The 22,604-nt window shown below is 38.2% G+C and overlaps 2 long non-coding RNA genes across 2 annotated transcripts; one reads left to right on the forward strand and one right to left on the reverse strand.

The window, feature by feature from the left end:
* Window positions 1–218: 218 nt before the first annotated feature.
* LOC138879940 (uncharacterized) lies at window positions 219–4,685 on the reverse strand. Its single transcript, XR_011402723.1, has 2 exons — window positions 4,086–4,685; window positions 219–519 (listed from the first exon to the last, which is right to left on the reverse strand). It is a non-coding gene; the product is annotated as an uncharacterized lncRNA (long non-coding RNA).
* Window positions 4,686–9,636: 4,951 nt separating this feature from the next.
* Window positions 9,637–11,031, forward strand: LOC104220070 (uncharacterized). The gene is made up of 2 exons (XR_709426.2): window positions 9,637–9,726; window positions 10,575–11,031. It is a non-coding gene; the product is annotated as an uncharacterized lncRNA (long non-coding RNA).
* Window positions 11,032–22,604: the final 11,573 nt, after the last annotated feature.

A 22,604-nucleotide genomic window follows, 5' to 3' on the forward strand; every position in this document is an offset into this window, starting at 1 on the left:
TCTTGAGGTATGCTCCATTTTAAGGAAAAACATTAGATTTTCAAGATTGAATCTATATATATATATATATATATATATATATATATATATATATATATATATATATTGTCACGACCCCAGTTCGTCCTCCGTGAACTGTTGTAACGGCACCTAGTCTCTACGACAAGGTAAGCCTAACAAATGCGGAATATAAACGAAAATTGCGGAAGAAATAATCAGAAGCCAAAATAACCGAATGAAAACAACATTTAAAATGTCGTTCTGCATATACAACACAACTCCTCAGAATCTAATACACTATCCCAAAACCCGGAAACTCACGGAACCACAAGCCTTTGGATATCTAACAATATCAAACTCCAGAATATCTAACAAGGAAAAGAAATACAGAAGGGCAAATGCTTAAAAGCTAGAATAGAAAGGGACTCCTCGGTCTGCGGACACGACAGATGTACCTCGAAGTCTCTAAAGCAATCACCTCGCCTCACGGGTGGTAGGACTGAGTCGACGTACCTGGATCTGCACATAAAAAACATGCGCAGAAAAGGCATGAGTACACCACAGCAGTACTCAATAAGTGCCAAGCCTAACCTCGGTCGGGTAGTGACGAGGAAGGTCAGCGCCCTACTGAGGTTAAATAAAAATATAAATTTTGATAGTATGGAGCAGGGCAGTATAATAAGTACAACAATAAATGTAACACGAATGAAAAGACAGCAACAGCTACTACAAAGGCAAAGTAAACACAGAGAGAAAATACGGCTCAGCCCAAAGAAAGCAGCTGGGGATCTCCCAGGATACCGTCCTGTAGTCCCAAATATAAATATCCAGTGGATCTCCCGGGATACCGTCCCTTAGTCCAACTCATAATGCAAGAGGATCTCCCAGAATACTGATCCGTAGTCCCAAAGATAAATACTCAGTACAGGGGAATCTACCAGGTGCAGTCCCATAGTACCAATGTAAATGTGCAGGGTGATCTTCAGGAATATTGTTCCATAGTCCCAAAGTAAACATGCAGGGACAACGCAAGGAAATACTCAGATAAGCTCAATTTCATACAAAATAAAACAGGTAATTCTAGCCTAACATACTTCACGTAATGCAATTAAGGCAGTTTAAGCATATAAGCAATTAAGTCAACTAAATATGCTTTTTCAGAGCTAACAACATGCTAAATTTGCAAGTAGTATAAAACAGGAAAAATGAGCACAATTGAAATAACTTAAAGAAACCGGATTTTCAACAATTAGCTCAAGTACGCACTTGTCACCTCACGTACAAGGCATTTCAATTATCAAATATACCAAATCTTAAGGGGAAGGTCCTCCACACAAGGTTGGGCAAGCCACTTACCTCGAACCAGCTCAAGTCAATCCGAAACCACGCTCTTGCCACGAGTAATCGACTTCAAATGGCCCAAATATATTCAATTCAATTGCATAATGCAAATAACACTTCAAATAATTAATTCTACAATTAAATTCTAAGCTAATACGCGAAATTAGGTAAAATAACCAAAATGCCCCTCGGGACCACGTCTCGGAATCGGGTAAAATTTATATTTTCAGAATCCTCACACTCTCACGAGTTCATGCACACCAAAATTATCCATATCTAAGGTCAAATTCCCAATCAAAAGTCGAATTCTAGGTCTAAGAACTTTCTTCTTACTTTTCCCCAATTTTCATCTCCAATCCGAAATTAAATGATGAATTCATATTTGGATTAATGAGTTACAAGCAAAAAGGAGTTAAGAATCGTTACCCAATCGATATATGTGAAAATCCCTCAAAAGTTCGCTCAAATCTGAGCTCCCAAGCTTAAGTTTTGATAAAAATGGTCAAACCCTTGACTTTGAAATTTTATATTCTGCCTAGACGCATTCTTCTTCGCGAACACGAGACTACTATCGCGAACGCGATCCACAAAAAAAGCCTACTCGCCAACTTCCTCTTTCGCGAACGCGTAGCTTACACTGGCAGACCTTATGCGAACGCGAGGACCATGTCGCGAACGCAAAGACCAAGGGCTCCATGCCTTCGCGAACGCGGGACATCACCGCGAACGCGAAGCATGATTCAGTTGCTTCACTCAGATGCTCTACACGAACGCGAGACCCTCTCGCGAATGCGATGAATGTTTTCTCTGCAACACAACAGCAGAAAATCTGCAATCTTTCCAAGTCCAAAAATGGTCCGTTGAGCATCCGAAACACAGCCGAGGCCCCCGGGACCTCAACCAAACCTACCAACATATCCCATAACTTCACTCAAACTTGCTTCAACCTTCGGAACGCTCAAAACAACACCCAAACACCTATTTTTCATCGGATTCAAGCCTAAGAATTCCAAAAACTCTAAAAACACACTTCCGATCAAAACGTCTATAAAACCTCATCCGAATGACTTGAAATTTTGCACACATGTCACATTCTACACTACGGAGCTACTCAACTTCCGGAATTCCATTCCGACCCTCGGATCAAAATCTCACTATCGAACCGGAAACTTCAAAAAATTCAACTTTCGATATTTCAAGCCTAAATTAGCTACGAACCTCCAAAACACAATCCGATCACTCCCCTAAGCCCGAAATCACCCAACGGAACTAACGGAACCATATATAAGAAAGTAAGTAGGCACCTCTCTTAGGCCAAGAAACATATTTATTTTTTTTCTCCTTTTTTTAGGATTTTTCATCATTCTTTCAATTTATTTTATAATAAAATTTAAAAAAATTATTTTCATAACTCACAACTCTTTATCTTCATAACCTATATTTTTAATAGTCTCAATAACTCCAATCCCTTTCATATTCATAATCTCCAAAAAATTAATGTGTAAGTTTATGATAACTTATCTCATTTTTTTAACCTTCCTCTTCGTTTGTCTCATTTTCATAACTCATACTACCTTAACTTCTACTTTTAATAATATCCATTGTCACACCTCCTTTTTACACCCCGAGAGGAATACAAGGGAGTTTTTCCAATTTAAGTGACATTATTCGAAATGAGATTATTTATTTATCAGAGTAGCCACTTGGAATATTTTAATTGATGTCCCAAGTCACCAGTTTATTTTAAATCCCAAATCGAGGAAAAATCGACTTTCCTTTTGAAGTTTGCGAACCAGAAATTCTAAGTAAGGAATTATGCTAACCCGGGAGAAGGTGTTAGGCATTCCCGGATTCCGTGGTTCTAGCACGGTCTCTTAAACTATTAAAATTGGTCCATTATCCGATTTATTACATGTTTTAAACTATTGTATTTTTTTTAGCTTTATAACCGCTTTTAATTATTTTAGAACGCTTTTTAGGAGGATTCAACGTTATTTAAAACATGCCTTGAACCACGCCACATGAAATACACCCGCGGTCCACGACACATTCTATTTAACGTTGTTAAGAATTGGAGTTGGGTCACATGAAATGCACACCCGAATTTGGGAGTTAGATATCATGACTATGCCACGGGAACCGTACCTATAATCACGATAATGTACTATTTATTAATTGCTCCTAAAGAAAACTACAATGTCATGATTCTGTTATCCTAAAATTTGAGATTTGCATGACGATGAACAATTAAGCAAATAACTATGTAATAACCTCAAAATCAACGTCTGAGTATCCAGAATTAAAGGGCTAATTCATTCCATCATTGACCTTACAAAAAAATAAGAAAAAGACTCAATGAATGGCAGAAGTTGCTTCTTTAAAATTCAATATTAAGTAGTGTTTGTAGAAATTAGAAACAGCAAGGAAGTGCAGACCAAATACAAAAATGCAGTTCGATGAAGCTCGCGAAAAGAGCATACTAGAACGGCTCATCAATAGCATAACATCAGCCCCATATTACAATAGCTAAACTCAACTTACTATGCCATTAATCCATTTTTCATCATCCATTTAAAACTTAACAAGCTAACATTTCCCAAACCAAAGTTGCAGTAATTTAAAGTCATCAAGTACATAAGTAAACTAATCTCACACATACAGACACAAAGTGAACAAATTGAATAATATCATGATATTCAATTAATCAATTATAACAATTACATTGTCTAAACTGAGCTACATACCTCAACAGCAAGAATCAAACTTAGCAAGACCAAATAAAAGCTAAGAACAGCCGCAAATTCGGTTACGAATGAAGCGAAACAGCAGCAAACAAACAGCGATCCGATCGAGACCCACGCCGGCGCCGGAAACCTTGAACCCAACTCAAAAAAAAATCGACTGAACTTGGGTGTTCTTACACAGTTAAAATGAACCTCTGTTCGTCAGCAAACATGGTGCGACGGCTACTATTTTTGGGGTGGTTTGGTGTTGCGTTTCAGCTGGTCTTTGGGTGACGTTTCAGCTGGTTTTGGAACTGTTTTTGCTGGTGGTTTGAGGTTGTTTCAAGTGTGTTTGGAGCAGCTTTAATGGCTGCGTTTTTGGATTGTTTTAGGTGACGATTTTTATGGTTTAGGGACTGTTTTTAGGCCCGGTTCTCAGCTGGTTCTGGGATCAGTTTTAATGGAGCTTGGGAGTGTTTTCATGAGTACTATGGAGCTCAGTTTGGGGCTTTTTCCTTCATCTTTTGGTTATGATTTTTTTTTTTTGAGAAAGGAAAATGAACAAGAAGCAGGGAAGGGTGCGCCATTGTTCTCCTAAATCTAATGGGGAAGCTCTACCCTAGATTTTAGTTTAGGAAAGTGGGATTTTAAAGAGAGGGGTTGGGCCAATCCGGATGGTGGGCTGGTGGGTTTGGGGCGAAATTGGGATAAATTTGGGCCAGTTTTGGCTAAATTAGCCCGATTCCAAAATTAACAACTCCTTTCAATTTAACTCTTTTATCTTCTTTTTTTTTAATTAAAAATCCTAAATTAATCTAAAATGTGAAATTAAGCTAATTATCTAATTATAAAAATAATAAACAATAATTAATTCTAAATTAAAAGAGAAAAACCAATAAGCTAAAAATTAAAAGACAAAAATGTAAAAATGACCTATTTTTGTGATTTTTGAATTTCTATATAACAAATAATTACTGGTTAACTCTAAAAATATAAAAAAAAAATCCTAAATGCAATGCATGATATTTTGGTATTTTTTTCATGATTTAAATAAAAATTAGGCATGCACAGAAATGCAAACAATTAAATAAAATTCTATAAAAATTTCTAAAAATGGCAAATAATTAGGAAAAAATCTATTTTTTTGGGATTTTATAGGAATAATTCATATAGGACAAATATCACGTGCTCCCATACTTTTCATATTCATAATCGTCAAATATTTAATTTAAAAATTAAAATACCTTATGGTATTAATCTTTTTTTCCTATATAAATTCATAACTTTGTTTCATGAGACCCCTACCCAAAACTACCCTTTCTATTCTTTACCTCAAATAGTAATGTTGTCATGACCTAAGTTCCCCCTCCTTGAACTGTCGTGACGGCACCTAGTCTCTACGACTAGGTAAGCCTAACAATTTGCAAAAAGGGAATTTAAAGGTACAACTAGCCATCTAATAGGTAAATATAGATAAAGTGTTTAAAATGTTGCTTGGCACATACAATAATAGCACTGTCGACCAATAATAACACTCCCAAAATCCGAAATCTCATGAAGCACAAACTAGAGAAAATATATAATGTTCTAACTCCAAAAGTCTAAACAAAAGTAATTACAGAAGGTCTACAGGTAAAGGTTAGAATAGAGAGGGATTTCTCAGTCTGCGGACGCGACAGATATACCTCGAAGTCTCTCAAATCGCCTTGCCTCACTGATAGTATGGCTGAACAGAAGAACCTGGATCTGTACACAAAAAATATGTGCAGGAAAGGGCATGAGTACACCACAGGGGTACCCAGTAAGTGTCAAGCCTAACCTCGGTTGAGTAGTGACGAGGAAGGTCAGGGCCCTACTGGTCAGTTTTATATATATATATGAAACAAGGTAAACAGTATGAAATGTGATAGTATAGTTAAAATACTAATAGTCGAACAAGAATAAAATCACAGATTGAATATAATTCAACACACAGAAATAGCGACAGGGGATTTCCCAGGATATCATCCCGTAGTCCCAAACGTAAATGTGCAGAGGATCTCCCGGGATATCGTTCCGTAGTCCAAATCATAAATATGCAGGGAAATCTCCCGGAATACCAATGTGTAATCCCAAAGTAAATAACCAGTACATGGGGATCTCCCGGGATCTCGTCTCGTAGTCCCAATTATAAACATGCAGGGGGATCTCTCGGAATATCGATCTGTTGTCCCAAAGTAAACATGCAGGAGGATCTCTCGGAATACCGATCTGTAGTCCCAAAATAAATACACAACAGTCTTAAGAAGGAAATCTATAGTTCTATTCGAGAACAAACATGAATTTCTACTCTAAACATGCTGCACAGAATCTAAGTAAACAGTTAAAATAGGTAAGACAATTAGGCCACATAAGCATATTTTTTCTAAGCTAAACAGGAGGTTTCAAGTACAAGTATTGCTTAATTAAAAGAAAACACATATATTTACTTAATGAAAATGAGGTTTTTCAACAATTAGCATGTGTACTCACTCATCACCTCACGTACACGGCATTCATATAACAACAGTACCAGAATCCTAAGGGGAGTTCCCCCCACAAGGTTAGGCAAGCCACTTACCTCGAACTGGCTCAAAATAATCCAAAATCACGCTCTTGCCACGAGCATCCAACTCCGAGTGCCCCAAATCTAATCAAATCAATTTCATAATGTAAATATAACAACAAATAACAAATTTAGCTAAAGGGATTGAAGCTAAGGTAAAAAAAAATAGAAAAACACCCAAAAAATTTTCTCGGGCCCACGTCTCGGAATCGGGTAAAATTTATCAATTTAGAACACTCGTTCACTCACAAGATCACTTGTCCAAAATTTATTCAATTCCGACACCTAAAACCCGATCAAAACCCAAAAACTCGATTGGGGAACTTTTCTCCCAAATCCCCATTTTCCCACTCAAATTCCTTGATTAGATTGAGAAAATTACTATAGGTTGATGAAATATAAATGAAATAGGGTTAGGAATCATTACCCATTCATTTCCTCTTCAAAGTCCTCACAAAATCACCTTCTCCCGAGCTAAAAATCAAATTTGGTATTATGAACTTCAAACCCTCGAAATTTCTTTTCTCTGCCCAGCGATGCCCGCATATGCACTACCAGGACTGCACCTGTGGTCCTGCTTTTGTGACCAGGGCTCCGTATTTGTGGATTTTCATTAAATCCCCAAGCACCGCACCTACGCTCAAATCTTTGCAGATGCGATTCCGCTTCTGCGATTCTTGTGTTGCATCTGCGACCACTGGTCTTCATTCCCCAGACCACACCTGTGACCTCCTTCCTCGTTTCTGCGGGGCCTTACCTGCGGGCTTCTCACCGCATGTGTGAAAATATCAGAAGCAGCCAACTTCAGAATTTGTCTAAGTCCAAATTCACTTTCGTTAAGCATCTGAAACTCACCTGAGGCCCCCCGGGTCCTCAACCAAACATACCAACCAATCCTAAAATATCGTACGAACTCAGACGAACCCTCGAATCACATCAAACAACGCAAAAACCACGAATTACCCTCCAATCTAAGCCTAATGAACTTGAAATCTCAAGAATTCTGCAACCGATGCCAAAACAAACCAAACCATGTCCGATTGACCACAAATTTTGCACACAAGTCACATTCAATACTACAGAGCTATTCCAACTTTCAGAATCGGATTCCGACCCCGATATCAAAATCTCACTATTGATCCAGAAACTTTAAAAATTCATTTTTCGGCATTTCAAGCTTAAATAAGCTACGGAACTCCAAAATACAATCCGAACACGCCCCTAAGCCCGAAATCACCCAACGAAGCTAACGGAATTGACGAAATCCCATTCTGAGGCCATCTTCATATTGCTCCGGCTACGGTCCAAATTCTAAAGTTTAAGCTCTCATTTAGGGACAAAATATCCCAAAACACTCCGAAACTCAAAACGAATTTTTCCGACAACTCACAGCAGCAGAAACAAACACTGGAAAGGCAGTTAATAGGGGATCTGGGCGTTAATTCTTAAAATGACCTGCCGGGTCGTTACAAATGTTGTCATATTTACTGTAACATTCGATTCATGGTTTAGTTTGGCTTGAGGAAGAAGGCTCTTGAATAATTATCGATATTGCGGGAGGGGGTGTAAACAAGAACACGAAAAATTATACGCTGATTTTGCATTTCTATTTCCTTCTATTTTCTTAAGATTAAGGTCTCAAGTAGTATCTTTTTCTTCTCTATTTACTTTCTCATATGTTCTCTTTCGCTTTATTTTCTATGAACTTTTGTTTGTCGCAAGTTTGTATTTTCGTTTAGACTCAAATTAATGACTTATGAGTTAAACTTTGTTTGATGTCTGCTACTACTAACCAGTAACATCTCGTTGTGTAAAAGGGATAAATTTTAAACGTTCAAATACACCCTTCATTGGATATTTTGACAACACTTATTATTACTTTTAGCGAGTAAAAAGTTTTAAGAGCTAAAAGTCACAGAGCAGGCGCAGGTTCTTCTTTAGTGAGCCATCGACATGTGTTGTTTCTTGTAAAATAGAAATTATTTTTCACTTTATTTCTACTTGTGAATTTTATAAAGTAAGTAGTTATTTTATTTGTATGGTTGGAACATGTATTATATGTATGACAAAATTTAAATTATTTAGTTTACTTTATAACTTTTGATTCTTTTGAAGTATTGTGATAATTATCTTTCTTTTGAAAGTTATGTTTTGATTTCTTCTTTGAATTGCCTATTATTTGTAAAACAAAAAAAAAGCTTTTTTATTTTGATGAGAGAATACAAATAATTGAGCAAGTATTCTGAAGTGAAGTACTCTGTTCTCTTTGGAATGGAGAATATGAGAGGGAAACTATTGAATAGAAAAGAAAAGACAGAGATGAAGGCTAAAAATGGGATAACAAGAAGGAATAGAAAAAAGAATATGCTGCAATTTCCACATATTTCTTTTGTTTTATTTTATTTTATTTTCGTTATTAGTTTCTTTACTTTTATTTCATATTTCTGCTATTTGAATATGAGAAATTTTTGCAAAGTCGATGTTTTACTATTTAATGAAAAAATAATCTATTTGCATGCCTCTAACATATAATTGTACTTAAAAAGTCATGTATCAACCTCTCACTTTCTCCTCATTTATTATATGTAAGTGAAATTTTTTTCTTAAAAATTCTTTTTCTTTTAAAAAGAAAATCAGGAAAAAATGCAATAACCTAAAATCTAATTCTAATTAAAATGCTAAGTATATGATTTATCAATATGTAGAATTATCTTTTTTATCCATATTAATTTAAAAAATTATCTCTGTTATCCGTTATATGTCGTTATTTTTCTTTTCTTTTTTTAATTTAGTGATATTTCTTATAACCGCGCGAAGCGCGAAAAATTTTAGTAGTCTTTATATAAAGCAGAGACAATAAGTGCTGACATGTCACCTCTCTTTGCTTAGGAATCATATTTATCCTTTTTATCATTTTTTTCTTATTTTCCACAAATAAAAAACTGAAAAGCTGCTTCTTATAATCCTGTTCACACTACTGACTCGCTCCATACAAATCTTAAACAATCAATCTCCATGGGCCGGGTGTCGAGAACTGCACAATTTCCTTCTCTATCAACTATCAAATAGCTCTATCAGGCAAGTATCCAATTCACTTATTCTTCTCGCGCTTTTTGTTTTTGTTGGGTTGATTCATGCGTTTCTTTCTTTCAACGCTAATAATTCAATTTTATATTAGCATTGTCTCTGAAATAATGAATTTCAAACCATTTTAGAACTGCTAAATTGATTTTTTATACTAATATTGAGTGAGGACTGAGGATGAATGTGTAGTACTATGATGTCTTAAATCTAAAGATTCTTAAGGTTTCTTCACTTAGTTATACTCTGATAAATTCTTGTGTTGGTTTTATGAAAATCGAAAATCTAAATGTTAAACAAATTGTTCGAACCAAAACCTTCAATCCCTGATTCCTTTTAGGACTTTATTCGCCAGACTTTGAGAACGTCATCAAAGCATCGATAACTATTGTAGTATTAGTTTTATCGCCTTCTCTTGGGGGTCTCTTGCTTATACTTATTGTATGAGAAAGACTACTGAGGTTGAGAAAAATATATTATCCATCAGTGAGGCTAAGGTCCCGTAAAGTTATTATTGCAAGTTGCCAAATATTATTGGCTTGAATTTTATTTGAACTTGCTCTTTTTTACTTCCTAAATTATTGAGTCTGAATTGAGTCGGTTGACCTATAATTTTTCAAATTCTTACATTCTGGTTTCAAAAAGAATACTAGACAGACCGAGTTGTGATTTTCTGTGAAAATTCTTTCTCTTTTCTTTTAATTTTAGTCTTGGCAGAAGTTGTTACTTTTTGCTCTTTATTGTGGAGGCACTATAATAGTTCTGGTCTGATCCTGATATAGGTTGTATGTTTCAGTTAGGTCTGCTCGTGGTTTATTTGATCGAAGTTGTGGTTGTTGTTGCAGTTACATGGAGGAATGTGTTAGAGCGCAAAGCACCTGAAATCACTCTTGCCAAAATAGCGCAAAAGGAACATACTATTCGGAATAGGACCATGAGAAATTTGAGTTGGTGAGTTTTTCAGTTGAAGATAGAAGCAGAAGATGAGCGAGAGTTTGTTTTAAGATTTTCATTTGTTATCACGGTGGTTCTTTTGATGGATAGAAGAAGCAGTCTGATCTGAATACAATCCAAAGGTAAGTATCCGTTAACCTTACATGGTCATATCATGAATGGAGTGTCATATGCTCTATTGCGTTTCATGGGGCAACTATGTTGAGCGGATGATATTTTTTGAGTTTAACATTATTTTAGCAGCATGATGCTCACAGTTACTTTATAAATTGTTCATATTATAAATGGTTATGTTCAAGTTGCTGGATTCTTATGACATATCAAATGAATCTGTATCTTGTAGTTTAATTTTCTGCTTTCATTTGCTTATCTAATGGGGATAGGGCATTGTTTTGGAGAGCGTGCGGCGACAAATAGACGAGGGCCCGCTTCACTGAGGCGAGAGGCCCGCAGCGAAGCGCTCGCCTTTTTGATGTGAAGCGACAATTTATACAAAAATATAAAATATTATATACATATAACTAAAAATTCAATAACAATAATATATTAATAAATATATTATTCTAAAATTAAAGACTCAATAGATAGTCATAGACTCATAATAGATTCATAAATTAAAATGTAATAGTCTAAACTCTAAAACAAGCAACATCTATTCTTCTTCAAGATTTTCAAATTCTACAACTTCATGAATGTTAGCATTATATTGGTTGTTATCTTCTTCATCCTCGGACTCTTCATCAATTAGGGAGGACCGGCTTGAACTTGCTACTTCCTTTCCCTTGTAACTTGAAGAACTCCCTCTAAGACCATAGATATTCTCCTCAACTCCAACCGCTATAGAAACAGTACTCCAATCAAGATCATCTCCTTCATACACTTGTTCATCTTCATGATTTTGGGGGGCTCCTATTAACCATTCATTTGCCTTGTCAATATTGTCCAACAAAATTGGATTAATGGTATCGCGACCTTCATAACGTCGCCTCAATGTTCTATTGTATTTAATATACACTAGATCATTGAAACGCGATAGCTCAAGCCTATTCCTTTTCTTGGAGTGAATTTGCGAATAAATTATTTAGATTAATTAATAGATACTAACAATAATACAATATAGAATATATTAATATAATAAATCTACTTCTTACATACTCAAATACGCTCCAATTTCTCTCGCATCTAGATGCACTGCAAGTTAGGCTTAGTACTTTGATGGCAAACTTTTGCAAGTTTGGAGTTTGATGTTCAAATTGCTTCCACCATTCAACTATAGAAAAATATTTTAAAAGTTAATAAGTATAAATTAAATTAAACTTATAAGGATATCTATATTAAAGTTAGTTACCTGGCGACCTTATGTCTTTGGCTCTAATAGCAGCCGGTAAACCAAATAGTCCCTCTGCTTGTGAGTACCTACCAAACTCCTCCCCTATTTGATCTATCGTCGCTGAATTGGTACCAACTTCTTAAGACATGCATGGTATCCAATCCACACCTCTGAAGCCAAAGTTTCATCTCTGGTATTCTTGTAAAATTATCCCGGGTTCAGAAGATGGCCTGCTATATGCAAAGGTCGATGGAGTTGATTGTCCGACCTGGTATCAATTATCTCAAAAACTTTCTCATATTTCCTAACATCTCCCTCAAATGACGCTGCAATACTCTCTTTGGCTCTATCCATAGCTTCATAAAGATAGCCCATTGGTTGTTTTCTCTCCCCATCCACCATACGAAACACCCTAATCAAAGGACCACCAACTTTAAGAGCCCGAACGATGTCATTCCAAAATGATGGAGAAATAAGAACTTTGGCAGTTTCTTTCCCTGCAGCTTCCTTTGCATATTTATTATCTTTCCATTCATTCGAAAAAACTAGCTTTCTCAAATTTTTCTTTTTCAAGTAAAAACTCCGCAAAGTTAAGAAAGCCGTTGCAAATCTAGTCTTCACCGGTCTCACCAAATTTCTTTCATTTGTAAATTTTCTCATCAAATTCAACAACAACAACCTCTGACTAATGTAAGAATATACCTTGACGGCCTTAGTGAAAACTGTAAAAGTAATAATAAAATTTTTATAGTTAATACTTAAAAGGATAAGACATAAGTATAAATAAAGTTAAAGGCTTTAAAATAACTATATTAAAGTTACCTAAGGCATATGGGTTTTCCTTGAATATGTCACCAAACATCAAGTTGATAGGGCAGCACATGGAGTCCAATAAATGTTTGGATACATAGCTTCCATCATCTCCCCCGCACTAACATTTTCACTAGCATTATTTGTAACAACTTGTACAACATTTTTCTTTCCAATTTTATCAATAGTCTTTCTAAATGAGCTGTACATTTTGCTTCCATCCGTAGAAGAGTTGCTAGCATCGTGAGATTCAAGAAAACACTCCCTCTTGGAGAGTTCACCAACACATTTATGATCATTTTTCCATTATGTGTTGTCCATTTATCCATCATAATGGAACATCCAAACTTGTTCCATTCCACTTTATGATCCTCAATAATTTGGTCTATCTTCTTCACCTCCTTTTTAAGATGAGTTACTCTAACTTCATGATAGCTAGGAAGCTTCATTCCTGGGCCATATTCTTATGACCCAAAACTCATCCCGTCGTGATGACACCTATCGTGGAACTAGGCCAGTCTCAACTCAACGCAACCCAAGACCTCAATACTAAAACTAAATCATTTGCGGAAAAACTTTTATCATTTTAAATAAATTGTTTAAGACGTAGAATAAAGATCATATTACGATACAACCATCCCAAAACCAGGGTGTCACAAAGTACATGAGCGTCTGGGGTGAATTCATAGTCTATGAAGGTGTCTAAAGAGGCAACGGTAATACAACTGGAAAATGAGAAGGAGAGCCAAGGCATGCGAACGCCATGCAGGTACCTCAACAAACTCCACACCTTGAAACCTCAATCAACGATTGCCACTGGGGCCAAAAGTACCTAGATCTGCAAACACGGTGCAGGGGGTAACGTGAGTACACCAACTCAGTAAGTAACAAGTCCAACCTTTAAACTGATAGGTAGTGACGAACTCAACCTCCTCAAGGATAACAGAAATAATGTACAGAAACGTAGGCATGCTTTCAGTTAAATAAACAACTCGAACAGTAAAACAGAGCAAGTATGAACAAGGTAAAGAAGTGTCACTCTGCTACATCTACATGTCGATGCACATGCTATATGAAATGTACCATGTTGAGTGCCTCATGTGCCCACAATCTCAATTACTCATCCACTCAGTACTGTATATGACTCATACGGCCCAGGGAAGATCCATCCCGGAATATATACATCTCTGACAACAGTCACTCAGTACTGAGGAAGGCTAATCTATCCTATGGAGAAGATCCATCTCCAGATAATAATAATAATAATAATAACCTCACAACCACTCGGTACTGTATATGACTCATAAGGCCCAGGGAAGATCCATCCCGGAATATATACACATCACTGACCATTTCTCCAGTATCGAGGAACAGGCCAATCCAGCCTCATGGAGAAGATACATCTCCATACCAAGGGAAGATCCATCCTTGAATATAATCAACTGCGCTTACTGGGGGTGTATAGACTCCGGAGGGGCTCCTTTCAGCCCAAGCGCTATAGCAAGCCAGCGAAGGCATAATCAATAATCTACTACGGCGTGCAACCCGATCCCATAACTATCACTTATAATCAGGCTCTTGGCCTCACTTAGTCACCACTCTCCTGTTTCTCCCACGGGCTCACAATGCCAAGAAAAACTAGCCCGGAACAATGATATGATGTGCAAATGAATAACAGCTAAGACTGGGATGTGATATGATATGCATAAAAAAGGCTGAGTACAGAATATCAATGAAACTAATGAGATGACAACAAGAAACGACCACTCGGGTCTCAACAGTATTGGCATGAGGCCCTAACATGATATTTAGCATGATTTATAGTTCATTTCCCTAATCATATAATCACTGACACATATATCAATAAGAAAGAGTAACTAAGCGGTGCCATGGAATGATCCAAGCCGCAATTCATACGGTGCACGCCCACTCGCCCCTCACCCGACACTTGCATCACCTCAATACAAATTATATAGCACAATGTTCGGGGTTTCGAACCCTTAAAACCAAGTTTGGAAGCGTTACTTACCTCAAACCAAGCCAAAACTCTAACTCGTGATGCCCTTGCCTCTCGATTCGGTCTCCAAATGTGCCAAAACTAACCAAAATCAGTATATTATCATCAATACACGCTAAAGGAGTGAAACCCATATGAAAATTATCAAATTAGATCAAAATTCCAGAATTTTCTCAAACCCGGCCCCCGGTCCCACATCTCGGAATCCGATAAAAATCACAAAACTAGAAAGTCCATTCACTCACGAGTCTACCCATATCAAATTCACCAAAATCCAATGTCAAATGGCCATCCAAATCCCTAAATTAACTCTCCAATTCACCTCCACTTTTTCCCCAAATTTTCACCCGAAATTCCCAATTTAGATGTTTAAAATCAAGACACAATCGGAATTTAATCAAAATTAAGTGAAGAACACTTAGCGCAATCATTTCTCTGAATACCCCTTCAAAAAAATCAACTTCTACCGAGCTCCCACTTTCATTTTATGTTATGAATTCGGAACCCTCGTTTGAATCTTTTAAATTTTCCCAGATACATATCCATCGCAATCGCGGAAGTACCATCGCGATCGCGAAGAGGAAGAAAAAATGCCCCTTAAGGACCCTAAGTGATTGCATAATACCCTTTGCGATCACGTTAAGCACCACTGACTGAACTACGCGTTCGCAGAACTGACCTCATGAACGCAAGAGATAACCATGCTGCCTCAGCTCAGACCCAACACTACGTGATCACATGCTCACCAATGCGAACACGATTCTCCATCTGCCACACCCTATGCGAACATAGACCCATGTTCGCAAATGCGAAGAAGAAATAAGAAGCCTCAGACCTTTCCCTTACGTGACCGCGTCCTTCTCTCCACGATCCCGAAGAAGGACCTTCTGCAACAGAAATACCAGCAAAATTGCCAACTTTTCTAGTCGAAATATGTTCTGTTGATCATCCGAAATACACCCGAGGTCCTCGGGACCTCAACAAAATATGCCAATACATCCCATAACATCATTCAAGCTTAGTCGAGCCTTCGAATCACTCAAAACAACACCAAAACATTTAATCAACCTCAGATTCAAGCCTAAGAACTTACAATTTCTCAAATTCCACAAACGACGCCGAAACCTATCAAATCACCTCCGAATGATATGAAATTTTGCACACACATCACAAATGACTATGAACCTACTCCAACTTCCAAAATTCTATTTCGACCCCGATATAAAAATTTCCACTGCCGACTGAGAAACACCTAATTTCTAATTTCACCAATTCAAACCTAATTCTACCACAGACCTCCAAATCACATTCCAGACACGCCCCTAAGTCCAAAATCACCTAACGGAGTTAACCAAATCATAAAAACTTAAATCCGAGATCGAATACTAAAAAGTCAAAACTTGGTCAAATCTTTCAAATTTAGAGCTTCAAGCTGAGAATGTTTCTTCCATGTCTGTTCTGATTAACCTGAAAACCAAAATCGATGATTTACATAAGTCATAATATATCATACGGGGTTAGACATGCCCGAGAACTGGCGAGGAAAGTGCAAATGCTCAAAACGACCGGTCGGGTCGTTACACGTATTGTCCTATGACCTCAATAAATTTATCAAAAGTTTTGTAGTTGACACAGTTGAAAGGAAGTCGTGTATCGTACATCCATGCTGCAAAGGAACTTACGGCGCGATCCTTCAAAATCTTCTTGGCTTCTAAACCTGAACCTTCTTCACCTTTTCCCTTTTCTTGTTGTTTTGCCGAGAAATAAAGATTGAGAGGACCTTTTGTCACTGTATGTGCCGTGGATGGTGCACTAGAACCAGAATATATCTTATGAGTTTTAGGGGGGAGGTCCCATTTCACCTTCTTCATCCATTTCATTATCTTCATCAATTAGATTCATCGATGCTTCAAAATTCATTTGAGTTCTTGCCATATTTTTCTTTTCAACAAATGCTTTTACTTCCTCCCTAATCTCGGGCGGACAAAGGGGACATTGTATTACATTTTTAAATTCACCTATCAAATGTTGCTTGTGACGAGTTATCCCACCATGATATATTTTTTCACAAAACACATATTTAATTGCGGATCTTGATAAGTCTTGTATAGCTTAATTCCAAGCTATATCATTTCGTTTAGTACTATCGGATGACGCTATTTCAACGTTGTTTTATAGAAACAAATTATCAAGTCAATATGCAATTAATTCTACTCTATAAGACTATAAGTTAATAATTGAAAAAAAGGTAAACAAAAATAACTAAGTTTTTTTAAGTGAAGCTGCAGTGAGCAGCCTCTGTTATTTTGCCAAAATAGGGCCTCGAAACAACCTCTATATTTTGCCAAAACAGAGAAAAAAATTAAGAGAAGAAGAAAGAGGAAGTGAAGAACCTCTGTATTTTGCTCGAATATTAGAGCATAAAAACAGACCTCTGTTTCTGCTCTTTTTGTCAAAAAATAGAGGAAAAAAGAAAAAGGTAGAAGAAGAAAAAGAGAATAAGAAGGAGAAAGAAAAATGGAGAAAGAAGAAAGAAGAAAGAAGAATAAGCATACCTGGTCTTTCAAGAAGAAGAAACCGTGTTGAAGCTTGAAGAAGATGAAGCCAACGATGAAGAAGAAGAAACAATGTTGTTTTGTTCGCAGGTGAAAAGCCCTAATCGCTGAAACCTCTATTTTTTTGTTTGCAAGTGAAAATCTCGAAGACCAAATGTCAAACCCTAATTCCCGACTTAAGCTTCTCCCTTTCTCTTTTTTTTTTTAAAAAATAGCGACGTTACAGTCGTTTCTCACAACAATGTTGCCTCGCGCAACATAGAGAGAGGCAACCCCTATTTTGAATCGTAACACAACAGGTACTCTGAAGCGACACACCCTCGCCTCGCGTCGCTGCACGCTTTTAGCGCTGTAGCGAGTGCTATTTATAACACTGGGATAGGGAGATGTTATACTTTTCATTGTAAGTTATTTTTCAAACTACATTCTTTAGGCACCTCCCTGTTGCAACTTTAGAGATGAAGCTGTTAATGATAATAAAAGCAAGATTGGAAAACTATAGATCCTGATGGAAGACATGTTAGAAATAGATGCACATTCAATTTCAAGACATTGATAATAGCCGCTTGGTAGATCATTTGCCCTTTGGCATAGGCTCTTCATCAAATATTTTATCTACTGGACCTTATAGTTCTTCCTACCTATCGATAATTCAATGCAGATACTTTAGTTTCAGAGTTCAAAATATTAACATGAGTTTGATACAATGAAGATCGCTATGAGACTCGGTATTTGAATTGTTGGTAATTTAATTTGTCAAGCTTTCGACAAAACTATTTATTTATTATTTCAATGAGGTTGTGGTTGACTTGCTATTGCACTGAGAAGAAAATAGAGAGGAACTCAGAAGCACAGCTTGAGAATAAGAAGATTGAAATGCCTGCTGAAGTAAAGCAGAATGCTGAATTACCACCTGAAGATTGATCATATTATAGGGTGATGAGTTAATGACAACATCACTTACCCAATTCATAAAGAACCTGAACGTGAGTTTCTTACAACACAAGTTAGTTGCATAACGGGGAAATAAACAAGTCTCCATGTACCAAAACTAGAGAACACAACCTAGAAACTATTCAAGCCTGAGGATCATTTTTTAATTCTTGATTATTCAATCTTAACTTCTCTTTCTTTTTTGTTTGTCTAATCTTCTGAACAATCACTTTTGTGAGATCTTTTCTTTTCTCTTTATCTTTGTTAATATTGAATAATTCTTGCCTTATTGTTTTCTTTCGTCTCATTTTTTTAGTTAGTTCAACATTATATATGTATATATGTATGTATCTGCGCATGTATAGGCTACTTGGATTGATTTTTCTATGAAAGGTGGAGCTAGATTTAATGGGAGTAGGGGGATTTGCATCTAGACCCGTTTTTTGGGTCACGTTTTAAATTATATCCGCTTTGCAAAAACAATTACAAGCGTACCTACTTTTCGCATAACTTCAGGCATACGGGCTTGAAGTATGCATAACTTCAGGCATACAGACTTGCATTTGTGCAGGTCTGAGGGAGGTCCCCTTGATGAGGGAAAATCCGCATGGTGAAGCGGGTACCTCAAAACCCGACGAAGGGAAGAAAAGACAAAGGTAATCGTCGAATGAGCCTTTGGAATCCAAGAAGACCAAAGTGGAAGAACCTAAGGCTGAACTAGCAGCCTTAACTCCATAAGTAGCGGGGAGTCCCTGAGCTGAAGGCGAGTGGGAAAATGATTTCTCGATAGCATCCGAGGGAGGGGAAAACCCGATCGACCCTTATACCGCAGAGACGATGGCTCCCAAGTTAGAGTTTAGTACCGTCGTTGTCCAACCTCAGGCTGAAAAGGCCACCTAGGAGGTATTGAGTAATGTCCCTAAGCCGGCTGATGACCAAAATATTCCTCGAGCTAAGACAATTTGGTAGGCGGTTCGGAGGAACCCAATTCTAAAGCCCGGTAGGGATAAGAGACGGCCCTGAATGATCCTGTTGGTGTTTCTCCTCTGGGAACGACCTTACATCCTATGGAAATGCAAAATGCCTAGAATGAAGAATCTTCCGATGTGGGGGTGCCCATCGGAGGTAGAGATGAGTTTGAAAGGCCTTTAGCCGCACCTGAGAAAATTCCCAAGCTTTTCAGTAAGATAAACAGGCTTTGTGAGCAGGTAGTTTTTGTACTTTCTGCTCGTCGTCCTGATCTTTGTTCTTCTAACTTGTCTCTTTCATGGCTCCAAGCAAAGGTTATTTATAATCAGACCTTCGCCCGGTTTCAAGCTGAGATGACTTGTCACGAGCATGAGAAGACTCATCTTGTTGAACAAGTTACCTAGTTTCCGTTTGCTTTTGTCTAAATGTTTGCCAGATCTCAGCGTTTTTACACCTTTGATTTGATCTGTGCAGTTTGAGAAGAAAGATGCACTACTGAGGGAGGAGCTCCGAGCCAGAGACTCCGAAATTCTCGAACTCAACTGGCACGTGAGAGAGATAACTTCGGAGAGGGATACCCTCCAGGGAAAGATAGCCTTAGTTGGGCACCAACTTCATGATGCGAGGACGGATAGTGACAAGTATAGAGGTCTTCATACTGAATTAGTTGTTGCGATCTCCAGGATCAAAATTGAAGCTGAGGCGCTTATATCCTTGCACAAAGAGGATGCCATTGTAATAAATGCTCAAGCCCGAAGAGTGCCCGAGGGGGCCGAACTGAAATTGACTCGAGTCGTGGAGCATGCTCGGTTAGAATCTCGGAGGCGGACTCTCTAGGATATACATGTGGGGGCATTGATCTGTCTGTCGTGCTTGAGAGGGTGAAGACCTTAGAGAAGAAGTTTACTGCCCTGTTTGTTCTAGAGGTATGTCAAATAGTGGCTTAGGAGATGATGAGAATGAAGGCAGAATCTCCAAAGGGAAAGATGCCATTAAAGGTCCTAGAGCCATGGTAGGAACCGTTGGGACACAACCTCCGATGGAGCCATCGAAGATGCAGACCCAATGGTAGATTAGGGTGTTGTTTGACTTCTTCCTTGTAGGGGCTTTTAAATGCCTTGTAAATGTAACTTTGTGATCAATATATAGAAGGCTTTTCATTTTTATCACTTCTTTTTTCCTTTGACTTTCAGGAATAATGTGTGATGTTTTTTGATAATCAGCCCGAGATCTTAGACCTTGGGTTAGACCCTTGGGTTTTTTCTATTGCTAAGCAATTCATTACGATCAAAGATCGAACATTCGGGGCCTAGTCCCCGTGTTGGGACCTCGGTGGGGGTTTACCGAGTCGTAGGTCTAGAAATTAGTCCTAGCTGCGACCTTTAATTTTAGGCTAGAGACAGTGGATCTTACGCGTTGGGTCAGTACGACCTTTGATTTTAGGCTGGCGACAGTGGCTCTTACGTGTTGGGTCGGTGTGACCTTTGATTTTAGGCTAGCGGCAGTGGCTCTTACACGTTGTGTCGGTGCGACCTTTGATTTTAGGCTGGCGACAGTGGCTCTTACGTGTTTGCCCTTAGGTTTTTTTAGTTAACCGTTTTGGTCTCGGTCTCCGAGTTGGGTTTCGACTCGAGCTCATTGGCCCTTAAGTTTTTGACTTTAAAGCTTGCCCTTAGGCTCTTACGCGTTAGGTCGGTACGACCTTCATATGGGCTAGTGATAGTGGTTCTTACGCATTGGGTCGGTATGACCTCTTTAGGATTTGTTTTCCCTCATCAAAGTTTTTGAAATTTTTGTGTTCGCCCGACTCTTCGATGGCTTTCTAAGAGCCTCGATTATGAGTCGTTATGTAGCGACGAATGAGCACCTCGGGAGGTTTTGCTCTGTGGCTGAATATTTCGAAGCCTATAGTTTTGAGCTGACATGGTCGAAACTCTTTTGCCTATGTCAAGGGAAGCCTATTTAACCGGTTCTTTTCAAAGTACTTTCAAAGTATTTGAAGGCTTGTGATTTTACAGCGACGGTCGGACGTCCCCGAGTCGCGTTAGTTTGGCTGGTACAGCCTTGTGACCGTAGTCTTTGACCGGAGCCTTTCAGTCCCCGAGTGAAGTAGTTTTAGCATCTATATCAAGGGTATGCCTTTTTAGGGGCATTACAAGTTCGAATATATAGCCTTAACTTTAAGGTCGAGATAATGCCTTTTTGTAAGGTCTTATAATTTTTACATGCCTTTGAGGTATTACAGTTTTGGTTACTTGGTACAAGAATGGTTCATGCCTTGCTTAAGGTCTTACAGTTTTGGTGTTTCCTTATAGAGGTCTTACGGGGTCGAGGTTTCCCATATGGGGTCTTATGGCCTCTGCAGTCCCCGGGACATTGAAAGTTTTGTTGGCCCTCGAGCCGTTTTTATAGACTTGACGTTGCCTCATTGAGAGCTTACGAGTTTGAAGCTTCCGACCTGGGGGGTCATACAATTTTGAGTTTTTAACGCCAGTCCCCGAGTGTTCGGGGCATTCTTGGCTTCTGGAGCCATTTTTGTAACCATGACGTTGCCTCATTAAGGGCTTACAAGTTTGAAGCTTCAGACCCGAAGGTCAGGCGACTTTGAGTTTTTGACATCAGTGCCCTAGTATTCGAGACGTTTTTGGCTCTGGAGCCATTTTTATAAGAAATACCGAACTCCTTCGAAATGCTTTGATGGAAGGGAAAGTATTCTTTGATTACTTGGTACAAGTATAAACATTTTTGTTGTCAAGGGCTCAGTTATTTTATGCGGACACGGTTCGTTCGACCGTTTAGCTCGGTACATTGTTTTCTTATCGAGACCCCATTTAGCACATCTTGGCTTTTTCGAGGAGGTGACCTTCCGGCGGGATTCCCTCCCCCCAGTATTCGAGGTTGATTGAAGATAAGCCTTGAATAATTGTTGAGTCTTCCTTAGGTAGCATATGGATATTGCCTCGTTAAAAACCTTGCCAGTAAAACCCTTCTAGGGATAAAATCCGATCGAAGGAAAAGATTACAATGCACACTTTTAAGAACCCAAGGTCCTCGAGCCCGAGGGTGTTTCAGAGACTTCCATCAGACACCTTAGCAGTAGTATCGTTTGAGCATTGATATGTTCCAATTGCTTGGAAGTTGTTCGCCTTCCATGGTACCGAGCTTGTAGGACCCTTTGCCGATCACTCTGAGGACGCGGTACGGTCTTTCCCAGTTTTCGCCTTACTTTCCTTCATTAGAGTTTCGGGTGTTGAGGGTGACTTTCCTTAGGACCAAGTCCCCGACCCCGAGATGTCGGAGATTTGTT

This window comes from Nicotiana sylvestris, chromosome 1 (assembly GCF_000393655.2).
Source record: "Nicotiana sylvestris chromosome 1, ASM39365v2, whole genome shotgun sequence".
NCBI classification, from domain to species: Eukaryota; Viridiplantae; Streptophyta; class Magnoliopsida; order Solanales; family Solanaceae; genus Nicotiana; species Nicotiana sylvestris.